General features: G+C 38.0%; 1 protein-coding gene and 2 long non-coding RNA genes across 4 annotated transcripts in view; 2 read left to right on the top strand and 1 right to left on the bottom strand.

Annotated features, from left to right (window-relative positions):
- Positions 1 to 20,689, bottom strand: part of FSTL5 (follistatin like 5) — a 645,404-nt gene that overhangs the window by 415,880 nt on the left and 208,835 nt on the right. The gene's annotated exons all lie outside the window — the stretch shown is intronic.
- On the top strand, positions 4,050 to 5,403 carry LOC142736935 (uncharacterized). Its single transcript, XR_012880565.1, has 3 exons — positions 4,050 to 4,084; positions 4,513 to 4,581; positions 5,283 to 5,403. It is a non-coding gene; the product is annotated as an uncharacterized LOC142736935 (long non-coding RNA).
- On the top strand, positions 8,611 to 11,320 carry LOC142736923 (uncharacterized). The gene is made up of 3 exons (XR_012880564.1): positions 8,611 to 8,690; positions 10,898 to 11,035; positions 11,180 to 11,320. It is a non-coding gene; the product is annotated as an uncharacterized LOC142736923 (long non-coding RNA).

Raw genomic sequence — 20,689 nt, 5'->3', positions numbered from 1 at the left:
TACAACATGCACATGTGCAGTGGTTTCTGTTAGTTATCACCGTGTCCCATCCGTTTTCCTATAGCCATACATGTTGGCTTAACTTTGACACTAACTTTGCCTTAAAGACAGCTCAAAAGTACTTGGATACACTCATGGGTGACCTAAGAGTGTTATACAGGGCTTCTAGGGCTTTTAAACAGTGTTATACACGATTTTTAGGGGCTTTCATGTATTACAGGTTCGGTCAGAACTAGTTCGGTCCGAATCGAACTTTTTCATGAAATTCGGCGTACCTGCCGAACCGAACTTTTCATAAGTTCGGTCATCTCTAATTACTATATATACATATCTATATGAGCTTTTTATGGTTTTCTTTTATAATGTGAATCAATTTAAACTGCTTCTTTAAGATCTTGTTTCACTATTTATAAATGCAGTCTAAAGCTCCTTTTTTTACACATTTTTAAATTTTTTTTTTTTTTTAAAACTGGTAAAAAACACAATTTTACAACAACGTTTGGAGGAAAGGTTATAATCAAATCAAGCTATTCAAGTGAAAGAAACATCATGCTACAATAATTAATTGGTAATAAATCCCTCCAGGGAAAGCTCTTTAACATCATGATGGTATAATCAACCGGTTATATTTTAAGAATTCCTAATGAGAAAATAAACAAATAAATTGCTTGTGCCGTGTTTGTCTACTCTAATACCATTTAATACAATATATCTATTATGTTTTGTCTATTATAAACATACGTTCGGCTTGCTATTTACTATTTCATATGTCAGTGAAGCCCACCCATAGACTTCTTCTTCCAGCACTGCTTCTTTTTCAGTTGCTAGATTAACTGGGCTGATCTTGAACAAAATAAAAATCTGGTTTACGTATAACATGATAGTAGGAAGGGGATTATGTCGATTTGTTTTAGAGTTTGTGAACTTTTTTACATACCATTGCTTTTACTTACCAATCCTATTTGTGGTATAGGCCATGGATATGGTGGGAAAGTAATAAAAAGATATATGTACTGACATGGCATTGCAGAGTTTGTAATATCACAATGATTTGCCAAATCAGAAGCTAGATTCACAAAGTAAATACTCAGTTAAATGAAACGTATCATGTATTTAATTTTATTTTCTTTCTATTTAATTCTGTAAAAGAGAAAACATTTTGGTATAATTTTTGTAGAAGTAACCATTTAATTTATTATTTTTAAACTTTCCTGGAGGTTGCAATATGGGGACACACACTTGCTTCCTGTATTCTACTTCTGTTTAGACCGTACAGAAAGGTGTGTACATTATGGCAGCTGAAATGAATGTGTTAATAGTCAGAAAAATATCAATAGACTATTCGATTTTACAGGAGATGGTGGAGTACAACCCCTACCCCAGAGACCAGGGAGTAACAGAGGAGATGCATACAGAGGTGATGCCTTACCTGTGTGCATACTGTTTAGTGTTGCTATCCTATCGTATCTAGTCTTCCAGCAGTACAATAGAGCTGTAATCTGTCATTGAATCCCCCACATAAAATGACTCTGCTGGCTCTCACCTAGTCTACATAGTAAAGCTGATACGTTAGATACAGAAAACAGGAAGTGTTAGCATATTGGCTTGTGTGAAAAATGCAATATGTCAGAAAATACTTATACGGATAATCACATAAAAACAGCAAAATGTTTCAAATAAAATGAATGGCCAGCCACAACTTCTCCTGACATTATCAGCTGTTCACCAGAGTTTCAGAAGCGATTGTTTTGAGACAATACTTTAAGTCCTTATCACCCATTTTTACAGGTTACTGTTACTGTTTACTTTACATGTAGTAATTGAAGACAGCTTAGTGACATAATCTGCATATAACAAAAATCTAATGTTTGAGGGGAGTATTATACTTTTGCCTTGATGGTAATCTGAATATTCTTAGGCTTTAAATAATAATTTTCTGTTTGATGACAATTTTAACCTTCAATGTCTAGGTTGCTCAATGGGAGCAAAATTTTCGCCCTCCCTAGCCAACTTTTATGTCTCCTGGTGGGAGGAGTACTATATTTACAATAATTCAAACCCATATATTAATGACATCCGTTACTATGGTCGCTATATAGACAACATTTTAATTATATGGTTCGGCTCCCATACATCCATACACAAATTTGTAGAATATTTGAATATCAATGACAATAATCTAGTGTTCACACACAATACAGATCCAGTGGCAATTTCCTTCTTGGATATCAAACTGACAAGAGATTCTCTTCAGTCGTGCATACATAGTGGTCTATACTGTAAACCAACAGCAGGGAACTCTGTCTTGCATGCCAACAATGCACACCCTAAACACGTAATCGATAATTTACCCATTGGGGAATACATACGTGCTAAAAGAACATGCACCCAACATCATGCTTTTCTGACAGAATGTGATACTAATGACACTAGATTAAAAGCACGAGGTTACTCCACACCAAAACTCAATCGAGCAAGGAACATTGCAGATGCTAAATCTAGACACCAATATTTGTATCCTGATAAGAAACACATTAGTTTGGATAAGAAATTTGTAAAGAACTTAACTTTTTCGACTCCCTTTATAAGTGATTATCGGGAAATAGTGGCCATCCTAAAACGCTACCTTCCCATACTGGATAAAGACCATACTCTGAAAAACATCTTAAAAGCTGGTTGCAATTTTGTAGCCAGAAATTCCACCACAATAGGGAATCTAATCTCACCCAGTCTTTTTCCCAACATCATCCACAACAAAACTACATGGTTAAGCAGCACTGGCTCACATAAATGTGGCTGCAGAAAATGTGCAATGTGCACAATTATCCTTAATAGCATTAATTTAATTTCTTCATCTAATAAGACACATTTTACTATCAAAACATTTATAAATTTAAACACCACTCACATAGTTTATCTCCTATCCTGTGAAAAATGCAATTTACAATATGTGGGCTGTACCATTAGAGCTCTCAAGAAAAGAGTAGCTGAACATCTAGCTGACATTAAAAAAAAAACACAAAAAAAACGAATTTATCAGGCCAAGCACTTTATAGAGATACATCAACGGGACATAAGTACATTATGAGTGTGTGGATTAGAGAAAGTTTACAAACCTAATGAGGTAGTGACTGGAGGAAACTCTAACTTAACAGGGAAGCCCTCTGGATCCTAAAGTTGGATACACGATTCCCAAGGGGTATTAATTTTAGAAACGATCTTATCTATATATATTAATTCATTATCTGTAACTTTTGAAGATACACATGTTCAATGAATTTTTTACTACTATTGTTCAATGAATTTTTTCACCCAAAAGTATCATTAATTTGACATGTGTATAATACTTACAGTAAAAACTCCTTCTTCATTAGGATTTTTCTTTTCACTATGGTTTTCCCTTACAATACTATTGATAACAAAGAAGAGTGACTATTTTCTTGAATAACTGTAAGGTGTCATTCACTTTGGACTCAATATAAATATTCCACTCTTAGAATTATCCTAAATCCGGTAAAAAATAATGATTCCATAATAGGCATTTTTTTTTTAAATACAACTTAATTTTGTTTTCAGTATGTATCTATTATTATATTAAAAAAAGTCTCTAATACTGTTCCTGAAAAGAATGTGTTTTGCTATACCAATATTGTTATAACACAATTATGCTGTATATATCCCATATAGACAGCCAGCTTCATTGAGGGTCACCTAGAATCATATTGATTCCCATACTATCACTTCTCCCACTATCTGATCTAAATATACGTACGTTATAACATAGGAGCTGTCTTCCAGAACCACTTAGCAGCACCCCTAATGTTTCCAGCTTGCTGTCCGTCAGCACCACAGATTATCTGTTTTCAGTCTCCATAATCATGAAAGCTATACATTTCCACAAAATCTCAATTTCTAATACAAAACATTAGAATTGTGCATACTTTAATGAATTCCACTAAAGTAGCAAGCATGAAAAATCATCACCTTTGAACTCTCTTCTCGGATTATTGCATCATTACCCATGCTGACGTCATCTTCTATGTAACATTCTGATTTACACACACCCGATTCAGTCCAGAATCAAGTAAGAAATTTAGCATAAAATGTTCTCTAATCATTATTAAAGAAAAACAGAACTATGTATAACATAGCACATTTATCACAAATGGTGAGCTCCTAATAGTAAAGTTTTTTGAATTCCTTCTGAACTAAATGTAATGTGGATGTTGTTTTTAAATCTGTATGGTACTGAAATTGTTAATTATTTAGCCCAACCCACAGGAAATCATTTGACTCAAGATGTGGGGTTATAAAAATGTGAACTCACAACTGGGAAACTATGCAATGATTAAGAACCCTAGAGGTTTGAAACGCAGAAGCGTGGTCCCGGGATTATCATTTTAATTGTCCTATTTTTTTTAATATGACCAAATAAAAATTTTTTTTTTTACAATAGTGCTGGATATACCATATTTCCCTTTTCATTGCCTTATATACCTGCTATCGACTCAGAACTTCTCTTAGGATATCTTCAAGCACCATCATTATTTACAACGCATGGAATAACGCAGTGGAAACGTGGTGAGCGAACCCTTGCATATTTTTTCTATTTTTTTAAATAATACACCACATCTTTTCACAGATAATCAAAGACTAGGGCGTCATGCACATGGCTGTGCCCATAATCATGGCCCGCGATTGCGAGCATGGCCGGCCGCCGACGACAGAGTATAGGAGCCCGGGCCGTAAAAATCGAAAAGTAGGACATGCTCCATAATTCCTGGCACGGTTCAACGGCACGGACACCTATCCGTAGCGGTATGGAAAGGTGTCCACGGCCAATAGAACCGGGCAGGTCCGTAATTGCGGACCGTATTGGGGTCCGCAATTACAAAGTTTTTTTTACGGTCGTGTGCATGGGGCCTTAGTGAAACACCAAATGAAAACATCTGCTTCATGTTCTGTTAAAAACCAGTATTAGGACTTAATAGTACGAACATTCCTAAAAGACCTGTATCTTGAAAAGTAGCAAATCTGTAGTTATAAACAAGCCACGGCATGTAGAAAATCCTCATGCATATTATTCCTTACTACTCGCAAATTATGATTCCATAGATTTATTAAGAGGCGCACGACCCTTAATAAATCTGTCGCATCTTTCTGCTGGCCGTGTGCCACAATTATGACGCAACAATTGTGGTTGCACTTGCGGACCCCACCCCTCTCCTCCCCAATCGTACATAAAATAAAAAAATGCATCTAAATGTTTCTATGCAACGCAGGCACGCAGAACACAAAGTTTGACAGCAGGATGTTGTGTACTGTGTCACATCTAAAGCGGTATGGACCTTGTATGTGCCATGGCCTGATATGAAAGCCTTAAAAGCTCCAGGGGAAGAAGCACAGTGGCATGGTGAGTGAATTATTTTTTTATTTTTTTAATATAAATTTATTTAAATAAAAAAATATTTTTATTTCAACATCTGATCATGGAGGGTGGGTTGTACATGGCCTGGCATGGGATTTGCCTGCACCCTTTTATGTCCCTGTCCCTTTTCGCTATAATTTAGTCAAATTTCTGGTGAAAAAATAAAATAAAATTCGGAATGTTCGTAGCCACGCCCACTTTAACTAAGCTCCGCAAACTGTTTAGAAAAGGGGCAAGAGTGGTGTGAACAGTCCAAAAATGTAAAATTTTCACACAAATTGTAACTTTTGAGTTGTTTTAAGCCAGAAAGCAGAGTCAGCGTCTATAAGTGCCAAAAAGTTTACCCCGAGGTCTGAACAGAGAGGCAGATTTCCTATTGAAGTAAATGCGATGCCGATTTCCACACGGAAATCCATAACGTCTGAACAGGTGCACAAAAAAGACAGTTTAGCGCATAAAGAGATATACACACATACAGTAAATAGCTAGATAGATGTAGTACAAACCTAAAAAAACTGTGTGGCAGAATCAGATTTACTGATACTATATTAAATTTAGATTTAAACTAGATGCATCAAATTTATCATTGTGGCTCATGATGCATGATAAAGTTGGCGCATCTTTAGACAACTCTGTCTAACTTTATACAACCTCTTAGTTGGCTTACTAAAGACCACTTTTTTTGTGCAAAAATGTTGCCGTAAATTAACGCATCTTAAGCCACGACCCCTTGTTGGACAAGTCGACAACATCTGTTCTTTTCAGCACATTTCATTGCTAAATTTGTCTAAAATTATTTGAGCCAAACAGAAGGTGCCAGAATTCGGGTCCAGCACCAATAGTAAATCTGCCCCATTGTCCATGGTATACATTTCTGACCACTAGCTGGAAAAATGTAACTGTTGGTGAATCAAATGCCTTATATTGGCTTAGCCAAAATTACATAGTGTGGTGTTGCTGTAGGTCAATTAACAGGTGCAATCTGTGCCAAAAAAAGTAAAATGACTCAAGCAAAACTACACATAAAATACTATTGCGCAATTACATTTTATTTACAACAAGGGAGATAGAATTTCTTGTAATTGGCTGAAACCTCTTAAAATGTATAACTTTTAATTTATAAACAATTAAAATATGCAACGTAAAATAAAATGTAAAAATAAAATGATGTTTTTTTCTTCAAGTACAGTGGTAGCCATCTTTATCTTGACTCTGATAACTTGCTGCAGTGTGATATCACACAACGAGCCATTAAAAAGTCATTGAAAAAGTCAAGATAAAAGATCTAGCCACTGTGTATTAGAGCTAAAAATCAAGATAAAGACGGCTACATCTGTAGGTTTCAATTACATTATGGGAGTTTAACCCCTTAGTGACCACTAATACGCCTTTTTACGTCGGTCACTAATGGGCTTTAGGCTAGGCTGATGCCTTTTCACGTCAGCCTAGTCTAAGTCCTGCACGGGTCTCCCGTGCAGGCAGGAGCCGGGGCTCTGCTGTCTGATGACAGCTGAGCTCCTGCTCCAACGCCCGCGATCGAAGTTTACTTCGATCGCGGCCGTTTAACCCATTAAATGCCGCCGTCAATAGCGACCGCGGCATTTAACTTTGTTTACAAAGGGAGTGAGCTCCCTCTGTCACCCATCGGCGGCCCGCGAATGCAATCGCGGGTCTCCGATGGGGTGTCATGGCAGCCGGGGGCTTGATAAAAGCCCCCAGGTCTGCCCTGGACATATGCCTGTTAGGACGCGCCGGAGGCACGTCCTAACAGATTGCCTGTCAGATTTACACTGACAGGCAATAATGCTCTGGTATACGAAGTATACCAGAGCATTATAGCAGCGATCGGAATATCGCACAGTAAAGTCCCCTAGTGGGACTAATAAAATAAGTCATCAAAGTGAAATAAAGAATATTAATAAAAAGTACAGTAAAAAAATAAATAAAACCATTTTTTTCCATAAAAAGTGGTTTTATTTAGTAAAAGTGTAAAAAAAAAAAAAAGTACACATATGTGGTATCGCCGCGACCGTAATGACTCCATTAATAAAGTTAATATGTAATTTAAACCGCAAAGTGAACACCGTAAAAAAAAACGCAATAAAAATGAATCAATAAGTCCCATGCACCCCAAAACAGTACCATTCAAAACGACGTCTTGTCCCGCAGAAAACAAGCCCAAAAAATCACTACATTGATGGAAAAATAAAAAAATTACGGCTCTTGGAAAGCGACGATGCAAAAACAAATAATTTTAGTCGTAAAACATAAAAAACCTCTACATATGTGGTATCGCCGTAATCGTACCGACCCATAGAATAAAGGTAACATGTTATTTACGTCGCATAGTGAACGCCGTCAATTTAAAAACGCATAGAACAATGGCGGAATTTCAGTTTTTTTTTATAATCCCCCCCAAAAAGGTTAATAAAAGTTAATATAAAAATTATATGTACCCAAAAATGGTGCTATTAAAAAGCACAACTAATCCCGCAAAAAACAAGTCCTCATACAGCTATGTAGACGAAAAAATAAAAAAGTTATAGCTCTTTGAATGCGACTATAGAAAAACGAATAAATTAGCTTGGTCATTAGGGCCTAAAATGGGCTGGTCACTAAGGGGTTAAGGGTATGTTCAAATGGCTTATTTTCGGATGTTTTTCAAGCGATAAAGGGCCAAAAAACGGCCGAAAAATCAGAAGCAGAAAGCCTCCAAACATCTGCCCATTGATTTCAATGGGAAAAACGGCGTTTTGTTCCGAAGGGGTGTTTTTGGAGCCATTTTTCATTGACTATAAAAAAACAGCTCGAAAAACGGGCGTAAAAACTGCCGCGAAAAAAATAGTTAATTAAAAAACGTCTGAAAATCAGGAGTTGTTTTAGCTTGAAAACAGCTCCATATTTTCAGACGTTTTTTGCTAAGCGTGTGAAGATACCCTTATGGTATGTTCACATGCTTACTAAAAAACATCTGAAAATACGGAACTCTTTTCAAGGGAAAACAGCCGTGTGAACATACCCTTAGTCTGTAAAGAAGAATTACTGAAACACGTGTATAAGTTGGCATAAATGTTAATGTTTATAGATGTTTGAGTAGTATAGAGCTATATAATTCGTCAAACTCATTTTGACAGGTGACCGGCCACTTTGGGTTATCCATGCTTCAACCTTTGATCCATGATCAATGAACGTACCCATCTCTTCCAGATCCACTGTACAACCCCTTCCGGTTCCGGCTCATCATTCTTTCCCTTCCATTCCGGTATCGTGCAAGTAGAATGATTGTGATTAATGCTCGCTGATATGACAAAAATGCGATTGGGGGGCATTGCGATGTAGGCGTGTTCATTGATATAAGTATGCATGACCATGCTATTTGAACACATTATTCACGAATTATTTTAATAAAAGTACAATTTGTTATTTTTGTATAAACAGAAAATGCTGCGTATATTTATTATAAAAAAATGTTTGAAAGGTTTACCTGGGGAGGGGATTGTATGACCTCCGGTAGCTGAGAGCGAGATTTAGCAGTTCCCAGCACTGTTTATTTATTCCCGTGCAGCGCCGTAAAAAGGCTACTGCATCGGAATAAAGCCTGTAAAAACACTAATGGGCGGTCACTAACTGGTTGAGATTTGACATGTATATATAGAAAGATCTATCTATCTCTCTATATATATATATATATATAAATATATACAGTGAAGGAAATAAGTATTTGATCCCTTGCTGATTTTGTAAGTTTGCCCACTGTCAAAGACATGAACAGTCTAGAATTTTTAGGCTAGGTTAATTTTACCAGTGATAAATTATATATAAAAAAAAAAAAAGAAAATCACATAGTCAAAATGATATATATTTATTTGCATTGTGCACAGAGAAATAAGTATTTGATCCCTTTGGCAAACAAGACTTAATACTTGGTGGCAAAACCCTTGTTGGCAAGTACAGCAGTCAGACGTTTTTTGTAGTTGATGATGAGGTTTGCACACATGTTAGATGGAATTTTGGCCCACTCCTCTTTGCAGATCATCTGTAAATCATTTAGATTCCGAGGCTGTCGCTTGGCAACTCGGATCTTCAGCTCCCTCCATAAGTTTTCGATGGGATTAAGGTCTGGAGACTGGCTAGGCCACTCCATGACCTTAATGTGCTTCTTTTTGAGCCACTCCTTTGTTGCCTTGGCTGTATGTTTCGGGTCATTGTCGTGCTGGAAGACCCAGCCACGAGCCATTTTTAATGTCCTGGTGGAGGGAAGGAGGTTGTCACTCAGGATTTGACGGTACATGGCTCCATCCATTCTCCCATTGATGCGGTGAAGTAGTCCTGTGCCCTTAGCAGAGAAACACCCCCAAAACATAATGTTTCCACCTCCATGCTTGACAGTGGGGACGGTGTTCTTTGGGTCATAGGCAGCATTTCTCTTCCTCCAAATACGACGAGTTGAGTTAATGCCAAAGAGCTCAATTTTAGTCTCATCTGACCACAGCACCTTCTCCCAATCACTCTCAGAATCATCCAGATGTTCATTTGCAAACTTCAGATGGGCCTGTACATGTGCATTCTTGAGCAGGGGGACCTTGCGGGCACTGCAGGATTTTAATCCATTACGGCGTAATGTGTTACCAATGGTTTTCTTGGTGACTGTGGTCCCAGCTGCCTTGAGATCATTAACAAGTTCCCCCCGTGTAGTTTTCGGCTGAGCTCTCAACTTCCTCAGGATCAAGGATACTCCACGAGATGAGATTTTGCATGGAGCCCCAGATCGATGTCGATTGACAGTCATTTTGTATGTCTTCCATTTTCTTACTATTGCACCAACAGTTGTCTCCTTCTCACCCAGCGTCTTACTTATGGTTTTGTAGCCCATTCCAGCCTTGTGCAGGTCTATGATCTTGTCCCTGACATCCTTAGAAAGCTCTTTGGTCTTGCCCATGTTGTAGAGGTTAGAGTCAGACTGATTAATTGAGTCTGTGGACAGGAGTCTTTTATACAGGTGACCATTTAAGACAGCTCTCTTTAATGCAGGCACCAAGTTGATTTGGAGCGTGTAACTGGTCTGGAGGAGGCTGAACTCTTAATGGTTGGTAGGGGATCAAATACTTATTTCTTTGTGCACCATGCAAATAAATATATATAATTTTGACTATGTGATTTTCTTTTTTTTTTTTTATATAATCTATCTCTCACTGGTAAAATTAACCTAGCCTAAAAATTCTAGACTGTTCATGTCTTTGACAGTGGGCAAACTTACAAAATCAGCAAGGGATCAAATACTTATTTCCTTCACTGTACATATATATATATATATATATACATACATGTATACACACTGCTAACAACATGGTGATAATTAGCCATTACTGTAAAGTCTCTAAATGGTATATTTAGCAGCCGCTAGAGGGCTAACCTTAAAGTTTAATGTGTTTTTGCTTTTTATATATGCGTAACATTCTGTGTTTTCAGACTCAAAACAGTGAGACGGCTAATCAAGCAGGGGACGAGATTGCGGGAACAGAAAAAAAAGAACTGGCGACATTCTTTAATACTGTTTGATTACTGCAAAGTCTGGAAAATTACAGTCTGCAGTAACTCATGAGCCAAGTAATTTTTATAGTACTTTTTTCCTACTAATTTTATATGTTTAAATTTATATGCAAGCTAAAGGGTCATGGCTGTCTTTAGCAAGCACTACTAGACATTCAGTTTTCCTACTACAAACTAATTTTATATGTAATGTATCAACAGGTTCAAGGCTATCTTTAGCACGCAACGCTAGACCTTCAGAGTTCAATCGACACTGTGATGCCTTCAACCTCGGGATACGATGCATCAAGGCCTACGGGTGAATCTTTAGGAGTGTTCGTCAGTGATCCGAAACTACAAAAAAAAATAATTGTGAATCTGTATAGACTCAACATGGTAAACCAATGACTACAAGTAAAAAAAAAGCTTCAGAACTACACCGTGTTCCAAATTATTATGCACATTGGATTTAAGTGTCATAAAAATTTAATTATTAGTTTTTCAATTAAATTCATGGATGTATTGTGTCTTAGGGCTCTTTGGATCATTGTAATCAATCTCAGACACCTGTGATAATTAGTTTGCCAGGTGTGCCCAATCAAACGAAAACTACTTAAGAAGGACGTTCCACATTATTAAGCATGCCACAGGTTTCAAGCAATATGGGAAAGAAAAAGGATCTTTCTGCTGCCGAAAAGCATGAAATAGTGCAATACCTTGGACAAGGTATGAAAACATTGGATATTTCAAGAAAACTTAGGCGTCATCATCATACTGTGAAAAGATTTGTGGCTGATTCATAGCACAGACGGATTCGTTCAGATAAAGGCATAATGAGGAAGGTTTCTGCCAGACAAATTAATAGGATTAGGAGAGCAGCTGCTAAAATGCCATTGCAAAACAGCAAACAGGTATTTGAAACTACTGGTGCCTCTGGAGTCCTGCGAACCTCAAGGTGTAGGATCCACCAGAGGTTTGCAAGTGTGCATAAAGCTATTATTCGGCCACCAGTAAACAATGCTCACAAGCAGAAACGGTTGCAGTGGGCTCAGAAATACATGAAGACTAATTTTCAAACCGTGTTGTTTACTGGTTAGTGCCGTGCAACCCTGGATGGTCCAGATGGATGGAGTAGTGGATGGTTGGTGAATGGCCACCATGTCCCAAGAAGGCTGCGACGTCAGCAAGAAGCTGGCGGAGTCATGCTTTGGGCTGGAATCATGGGGAGAGAGCTGGTAGGCCCCTTTAGGGTCCCTGACGGTGTGAAAATGACCTCTGCAAAGTACGTGGAGTTTATGACTGACCACTTTCTTCCGTGGTACAAAAAGAAGAACCGTGCCTTCCGTAGCAAAATTATCTCATGCTGCAAAGAATACCTCTGTGTCATTGGCTGCTGTGGGCATAAAAGGAGAGAAACTCATGGTGTTGCCCCATGCTCCCCTGACCTCAACCCTATTGAGAACCTTTGGGGCATCCTCAAGCAAAATATCTATGAGGGTGGGAAGCAGTTCACATCAAAACAGAGGCTCTGGGAGGCTATTCTGACATCCTGCAAAGATATTCAAGCAGAAACTGTCCAAATACTCACAAATTCAATGGATGCAAGAATTGTGAAGGTGATATCAAAGAAGGGGTCCTATGTTAACATGTAACTTGGCCTGCTAAGTTTTTTTTATTGAAAGAGCTTTTGATTTCTGTAAATATGACCTCCTGATGCTGCAAATTCAACAAATTACCATTTTAGTTCTCTTTACAACCTTTAAAATGTTTTGATCTCTGTTGCGCATAATAATTTGAATCAGTGCATTTTGAGTTTTTTACTTCTAAAAAAAAAACTTTTATCATTATGAGATTTGGTCAATAAAATTAGCATTATACTCCAACGGTTGATGGCTTGAAGATTATACTGACTGTCATTTGCATCGAATTTGCATAATAATTTGGAACGCGGTGTAAATGTGGCTCAGTGTGGCTAAATGTGAATCAGTTTTTGGGCGGTTCAAGAATTATTGGCGCAGAATGCCTCTAATAATGCTGAATATATTTGTAGAGTAGCAAAACTTAGAAAAGGTCTGAATCCGGCCAAAAATGCATTTCAAAGAGGCATAGCCATCCTGAGAGATTGTGAACGTGTCATAACCTAAAGACCATTTTTTAATTTACAGAGCTCAACCCCCAATCAGACCGCTGCCGTCTGTTCTAATGGAGTGTGGCCCGTACATTAATTTTGTTTCTGCCGTGGTTTGAAGTCTATTGTTGAAGATTTTGTCAATGATTTATACTGTCTGCATGCTTTAAATAATCTCAAGCTAAGGGATCTGAATTGAAATTAAAAATCACAAGTTGTAGCGCCGATTTTCACAAAGGTTTAAAAACACTAAAACGACTCTGATTTGACATGCCTAAAGACGGTTTGAAATGTCGTAGAGAACGACCAATGAACTACAGGGATAGGTCTGTCAAAGCGGTAAAAACCTTAAATTGTCTTAGAAGATGAAAAGTGCCGTACAGTATACAAAATACTGTGTAAGGTACTTGGTGTCTTTACCGGTAGAAAGGAACTCTTAAACAGACTGAGGCCTGATGTGGGGCACAATGATTTTGTTCAGTTAAGACTCACCGGTGATGACCTCAATGTTTTTTTGTATTCTACCAAATGAACCGTAGATGCCTTTGACGATGAGACATTTTTGAACAATGTAGCCAATTTACTGCAGAGTAATGCTGAACTTATCCAGCATGGAACATTAAGACTCATTGTTACAATTGTTAGAAACCAAGGAAGAGTTGTTATGACCTGTAGACGGCTCAGATCGACCCCTTACAGCCAAATTATTGAAACAAAGAGACGTTGGCTTTATGATTTAAACAACACAGAATTTTTTTTATGTCTGGCTGCCAGTCTCTGTGCCCTTTTAGACACCAAACAGGTGGCTGACTCTGTGTTGTTGGTGAGGGCATCCGAAATTCATAGGACTTTGGTCCGATGACCGGCTAGTCAGTTTTAGCGACATACCTGCTTTTGAAAAGAATTTGAATGTGACCGCTAAGATCTATTATCATCACCAGGGTGAATGGCAGTGTTTCCACACAGAAACTCACTGCAAAGACAAAGTCCTGTTTCTATTACATGATGCGGAGCAATACTACGGTATAAAAAACTTAAATGCATTCTTTGGCTTTAACTAATTTTCCGACTTTTGCCACACGCCTTTTCATGCCGTTATTTTTGTAAAGCTGGTCAAAGAACGACTTGTGTTGAGAAGAAGGGTTTGTCCCCTAGGTGCCCCACATTTTGTCATTCAAACGATTGTTTAAAGGCACACATACATCTTGTCCACATGAAAAATATAGAGTGAAAATTAAGGAATACTGCGATTTGTGCGTCAAATACGTTTCTAAGGCAAATCTGCACGAATGTGAGGGTTTAAAATGTCAAATTTGCTACTCTGTAATTTACTATTTTGAAGGTCACATTTGTTACTTGAGAAAAAATACGCCGGAAGAGACGACGGGCAGATACATTTATAATTTGAGTGTATGCAGGAGACCGGTATACATATACCAAATTACGCCTATGCATAATTATGCATAGTTAGCGGGGGAGGGGTCCTGGGAGGATCCGGGATCAACATGTCTGGAGGATTTTGTTAAATAATTCATATTATTTACAGGAAGGTGTCCGGGCCATAGAAATGATCCGTAAAAAATAGGACATATCCTATTTTTTTATTTTACAGACCGTGCTCCCATACTTTATAATGGGAGCACGGCCCACAAATGCGGGTAACTGTCTGCGGCCGTCCGTGCCTGTAATCAAGGATAGTGATAACGGGCACAGCCATGTGCAGGGGGCCTAACTGTGGAGTTGTACTTATCGGCTGAGCCTGCCGTTGTTTCGATGTAAATATTTGTCATTTTTGATCTGTATGTGTATTTTTTATGGAACTATTTACTAAATGTCCCTTTTTTTAAAGTTTTATTATTTGGTTAACTTTTTAATAACTTTACCTTTTCTTTATAATTGTATGCCTTTGTTTTTATAAAATAAACTAACGTCTGTTGAAATATACGTCTGCTTTTTATTTGATTTTTTTACGTTACCTTAACCCCTTCCTGACATCCGCCATATATATACTGCGTGTTGGCTGTGTGTTACTGCTGACACTTCAGGGTAACAAGCGTGATCCCGCTTGTTTAACCCGTTGAATGCCGCTGTCAATAGCGACTGCAGCATTTAAATGACTAGAAACGTGATCGCGGGGTGCCGTTGGTTGGCACGGCAGCCTGATGAAGGACCTCAGGTCTGCCATCTTTGTACTCCTATGAAACCCTGCTGGATATCATGCAAGCAATCTAACGATTCGCTGGTTTAAGTCCCTAGGGGGAGAAGTAAAAAACAGTAAAATAATAATTATTTTTTTAATAAATAAAAAAAAGATAAAAATTTAAATTTAAAAAAAACAACCCTTTTCCCATTTTCCCTCAAGCACAATAAAAAAAATAAATAATGTTTTCGTGTCCGTCAAAGTCTGAACTATTATATATCATTATTTCGTCCGGACGGTGAACGCCGTAATAAATTAAATGCCAGAATCGCTGTTTTTATGGGCACTTCATCTCCCACAAAAAAAGGAATAAAAAGTGATCAAGAAATCTCGTACCCCAATAATCTCATGTACCAATAGAAACTACATATCGCCCTGCAAAAAAAGGCATCATATGGCTCTATCAACAGAAAAATGAAAAGAGTTATGACTCTTTTAACAATCAGTTTTTTCATTGCAAAAGTAGTAAAATATAAAAAATATATATAAATTTGCTATCACCGTAATTGTATTGACCCACAGAATAAAGTTAACATGCCGCTTTTTACCAGAAGGGTAAACGCTATAAAAACAAAAACCCCCCAAAAGATTGAGGAATCACTGTTTTTTTTCCTATTCCACCCAACAAATATTTTTTTTTTCCAGTTTCCCACTACATCATATAATACAATAAAGTGTGTCATGAAAATCTAGAAACTTGTCCCACAAAAAACAAGCCCTCATACGGTAATATTGATAGGAATATTTAAAAGTTATGGCTTTTGGAAAGTTGGGAGAAAAAAAACGAAAATGAAAATTCTAGAAAATGGCTGGGACGGAAAAGTGTCAATCGTTGACTATGTCAAATGTACATTGATCAGCAAAGTTAGCTAATCCTGAACTAAGGTCGCATCTCAATCATCCCATTAACACAGATCCATTGTACTTCTAGTTATTATTCTACCTCCACAATATTCATCCGTAGAAGGCGTTGAATTTCAAAATCCAATCGGCATATACGAAGCAATTTTCTGTTTGTACAAAAATAACAAATTGCGCTTTTATTCAAATAATTTGTGAATAATGTGTTCAAATATACCCTTGTCGTGCGCAGACGCATACTTATGATTTGAGAAAACATGTTCGGACATGTCCCAGACACGTCCAGGCATATTTATGTTCAATGAACACACCCACATCACAGTACGCGCCTATTTGTAAGAGCAAGCACCAATCACAATCATTCTACATGCACGTTATATGAAGCTGTAACTGAAGGGATGGGAAAAAATGATGAGCCGGAACCAGAAAGGACTGCACGACAGACCAGGATGCAGTGGGTACGTTCATTGAACGGAAGGGCATAGCTGGGGCACGACCTAATTACACGGATCAAAGGTTGGGGGTGGCTAACCCATGGCCCTGCCCCTAAATGTTTGGGGCACATGTCAAAATTAGTTTGAGGACTTATAAAGCTCTATACTACTTTTATGGCTTTTTCTAGGTATTCATATGTTATTCAGTCCATTACTGAAATAATAGTCCGGACTGCTATTTAAATTACTAAACAGATACACAGGGCATAATTAGAACCAAAAACATAAGATCCATTAACAACAACAGCTAACCTGCTGATGGGTGGTTTAATAAAGCATTACACAGAGTAAAAATAAAATAATAAGTTAAACATCACAATTCACAAAAGGTAATGAAGATATACTGCAATTATGGCTATGTGGGGCTTTATCTTAATTCAAAATAACCCTCCCCTTATTTTAGGAATGCCATGCTGTGTTCTAGAATTAGGGCAGTTTTTTTTTAATTTTAGCAATTAACCAGAAAAGGGACATAAATTCATTAAAAAACACACGAAGTAAGGCGTTTTACTGATACAGGAGCAGGTTAAAACACCACTTCCCAGCAGGTTGCAGACAGGCCACTATTACTATACAGAGGGAGATTGCACAGGTGCAGATACCGATAAAACAGCCACTCACACGCCTCCTATTCATGAGGTGCTGGCTGCTTAGTATAGACATTGCACACAGATAAGGCCTCTATACGAGTGGCAGTAGCACAGTTGTGTGTAGTGCGCCATGCTGCCTATTAGTTACGCCCATCGTATTTCATCAGGCAGGCTGCCCAGCACATATCAGGCACACCACACCAAGCGCTGATCAACTGGTTCTCCCCCAGCATAAACTAGGCCTGGCTATGTCTAGAAAAAAATAAACATGATAAACATGAGGTATTGGTTGATATTTTGGCCAAAATACGCTTACTCTATTAAAAATGTAAGACACACTGTCACCTAAAAAATAAAATAATGGTGGAACACAAAAAAAACCTGATCACATAGTCAGGGACAAATGTGCGCTTGCTCTTTCAGTCAGAGACAAGTATACACTACTACTATACAAAGACCAATATAACCCTTAATACCACCATACAGTGACCATATAGTGGTGAGATACCAATTCGACACAGTCCGTCTGTATAGTATAATCATGCTGCAGACCATACAAGAGAATACAGTACCAATCAGACAAAGGCAACTGAATGGAGAGAAGTGTATGATGCTGATTGGTCACTGATTGGTCAGTGTCATACACTCCTCTGTACAAAGCCCACTTGGTCATATAGTAAAACACCCCCAGTTGTCCAGTGAGAAACTCATTAGCATAAATCTAATATAGGTCATAACTCCGTCAAAAATGATCGCTTTTCTAAATAAAAAACACTGCTGTAATCTACATCACAGCGCCGATCACATCATGTACAATATAGGGAACTTATAATGTGGTGACAGAGTCGCTCTAATGTAAAAACTAACTGGAAAAATTTAGGTGTTCTAAAATGTTTGACTGGTAACATGTGTATGTAATAAATATATATATATATATATATATATATATATATATATATATATATATATAATTATTTCTACATATAGATTATTTATTCTTAATACTAGCAAGCATTGTGTGTAAATAGTGTGTAATATTAGTAATTCTTTAACCCCTTCCCGACATATGACATACAGTTACATCATAGCCGGGTAGGGGAAGTATGGAGCGTGCTCACGGAGTGAACCCACTGCATTCGATGCGGGTGTCGGCTGTGTGTTACAGCCGACACTTCAAAGTAATGAGCGGTATCGCGATCGAGCACGATCCCGCTCATTTAACTCCTTAAATGTTGTGGTCAATAGCGACCGCAGCATTTAAATCGTTGGAAATAAGGGGGTGGCCCCCTGTAACAGCTCATCGCACCCCCCGCAACGCAATCGCGGGGGGGCGATGGTTGCTATGGCCACGTCCGCCATCTTTGTGCACCAATTAAGCCCTGCCTCTGGCAGGTCTTAATAGATGCCTGTCAGAATCACGATATACTGCAATACATTAGTATTGCAGTATATCGTGCAAGCGATCTAAGATTTTTTTTTTTTAAAGTTAAAAAAAAAAACCTTTTCCCATTTTCCCCCTAGAGCTTAGTAAAAAAAATAAACATAATTGGTATCGAGGGGTCCGTAAAAGTCTGAACTATTACAATATATCATTATTTAAACCGCACGGTGAACGCCGTAAAGAAAAAAAAAAATTGTAAACACCAGAATCTCTGTTTTTTGGTCACCTAATCTCCCACAAAAAATGAAATAAAAAGTGATCAAACCGTTGCATGTACACCAAAATTGTATTATTAAAAACGATAGCTTATCCCGCAGAAAATAAGCCCTCATACCACTTAATCGACGGAAAAATAAAAAAGTTATGGCTCTCGGAATTTGGCGACACAAAATTAATTTTCTTTTTTACACTTAGGTTTTTACTTGTAAAAGTAGTAAAATATAGAAAAAACGATGTATATTTGGTATCGCCGTAATCAAATTGACCCACAGAATAAAGTTAACATGCTGTTTTAATTGCACAGTGAATTATGTAAAAACGGCGCGCAAAAAACCATGGAGGAATCGCTGTTTTTTTCATTTTCTACCCCACAAATAATTTTTTTCCCATTTCCTAGTACATTATATGGCAAAATAAATGCTACAAAAAACTACAACTCGTCCCGCAAAAATCAAGCCCTCATAGTACTATATAGATGGAAAAATAAAGACGTTATGGCTTTTGGAATGTTACACTTAAAACACTGACTGACCTATTTATTTTAAAAAAATGTCCATCAAAGTAATGTAATGTGAACAGGGTTTAAAAAGGCAACAAATGGTAAATGTGCAATATGGAGGCACTGAATTCGGTGCCCATTTGCCATTTATTAACACATTTTATTGTCGTTCAGGGCCACCATGGTGCCCATTTGCCATTTATTGCTCCTTTAGTGTCCTTCTGTTTGGTAGCCCCTTGATGCCCATTTGTGATTTACTGCCCCTTTAGCATCTTTTGTCACAGAAGAACAATAAAGGGGCAACAAAATGGCAAAGGGGCATCAAGGGGGCACTGTACAGTAGGACACTAGAGGGGCAATAAGTGGCAAATGGGTACCAAGGTGGCACTGAATCCTCTGCCTATTTACCATTATTTCCATTTTTAGACCCCCATCAGTGCCCCTATTCAACCAAAGCCCACAGTCAGTGACTGACCTGTTGGGATTGTCACAAACACTGCCCACTGGTGCTGTTGAAGCTGTCCTGGAGAAATACTTTTTTACTTGGTGTCCCCACAAGCCCAGGAAAAGCACAGGAAGATAGCACTGTGTCACCTCCCTGTCTTGTGTCCAGAATGATGTCATCACGCCTGTCTCGTCATTAAAGATGCAGGACAGGAAGAGTGAGCATTGGCCGCGGCACGGGTCAGCAAATATTTAGGTCGTTGCAGTTAGTGAGTGGCACCAGTCCCTCTGGTGCCACAAGTAGTGGCCACAGCGCGGAGCAAGCACAAGAGTGTGGCTTTCATTTTAGTTTTTTTTAAATAACTATTATAACTATGAAATAACATAATTAAGTTATAAAAAAAGTTATAGTATCCGTGTTTAACTGTATGTTACAATTTTTGCAACACTGTAACTAAAGGTTAATAAGAGTACACTGGTGGCCTAGCTGTATTTTTTCATTGCACACAGAACTGATAAATGTTCATTGTAGGGAGGACGGGGGCTGTAGGGGTGCGGGAAGGTTGGTTGTGGGGGGGGGGGGCGTCGAAAGTTTGCTATGGGGCCCAGTATTTCCTAGTTACGCCCCTGGACACACTCATCCTGCTCTTTCCCTCTTCTCCTATTTTTCTCCATGCCACCAAAAATGTCTGTTGTCTGTATACCCGATAGATAGATAGATAGATAGATAGATAGATAGATAGATAGATAGATAGATAGATAGATAGATAGATAGATAGATAGATAGATAGAGATAGATAGATAGATAGATAGATAGATAGATAGATAGATAGATAGATAGATAGATAGATAGATA

The sequence above is a fragment of the Rhinoderma darwinii genome, chromosome 1, assembly GCF_050947455.1.
Source record: "Rhinoderma darwinii isolate aRhiDar2 chromosome 1, aRhiDar2.hap1, whole genome shotgun sequence".
Lineage (NCBI taxonomy): Eukaryota > Metazoa > Chordata > Amphibia > Anura > Rhinodermatidae > Rhinoderma > Rhinoderma darwinii.
Note: the sequence above shows the minus strand (reverse complement) of the source record. Positions and strands in the feature narration are given on the sequence as shown.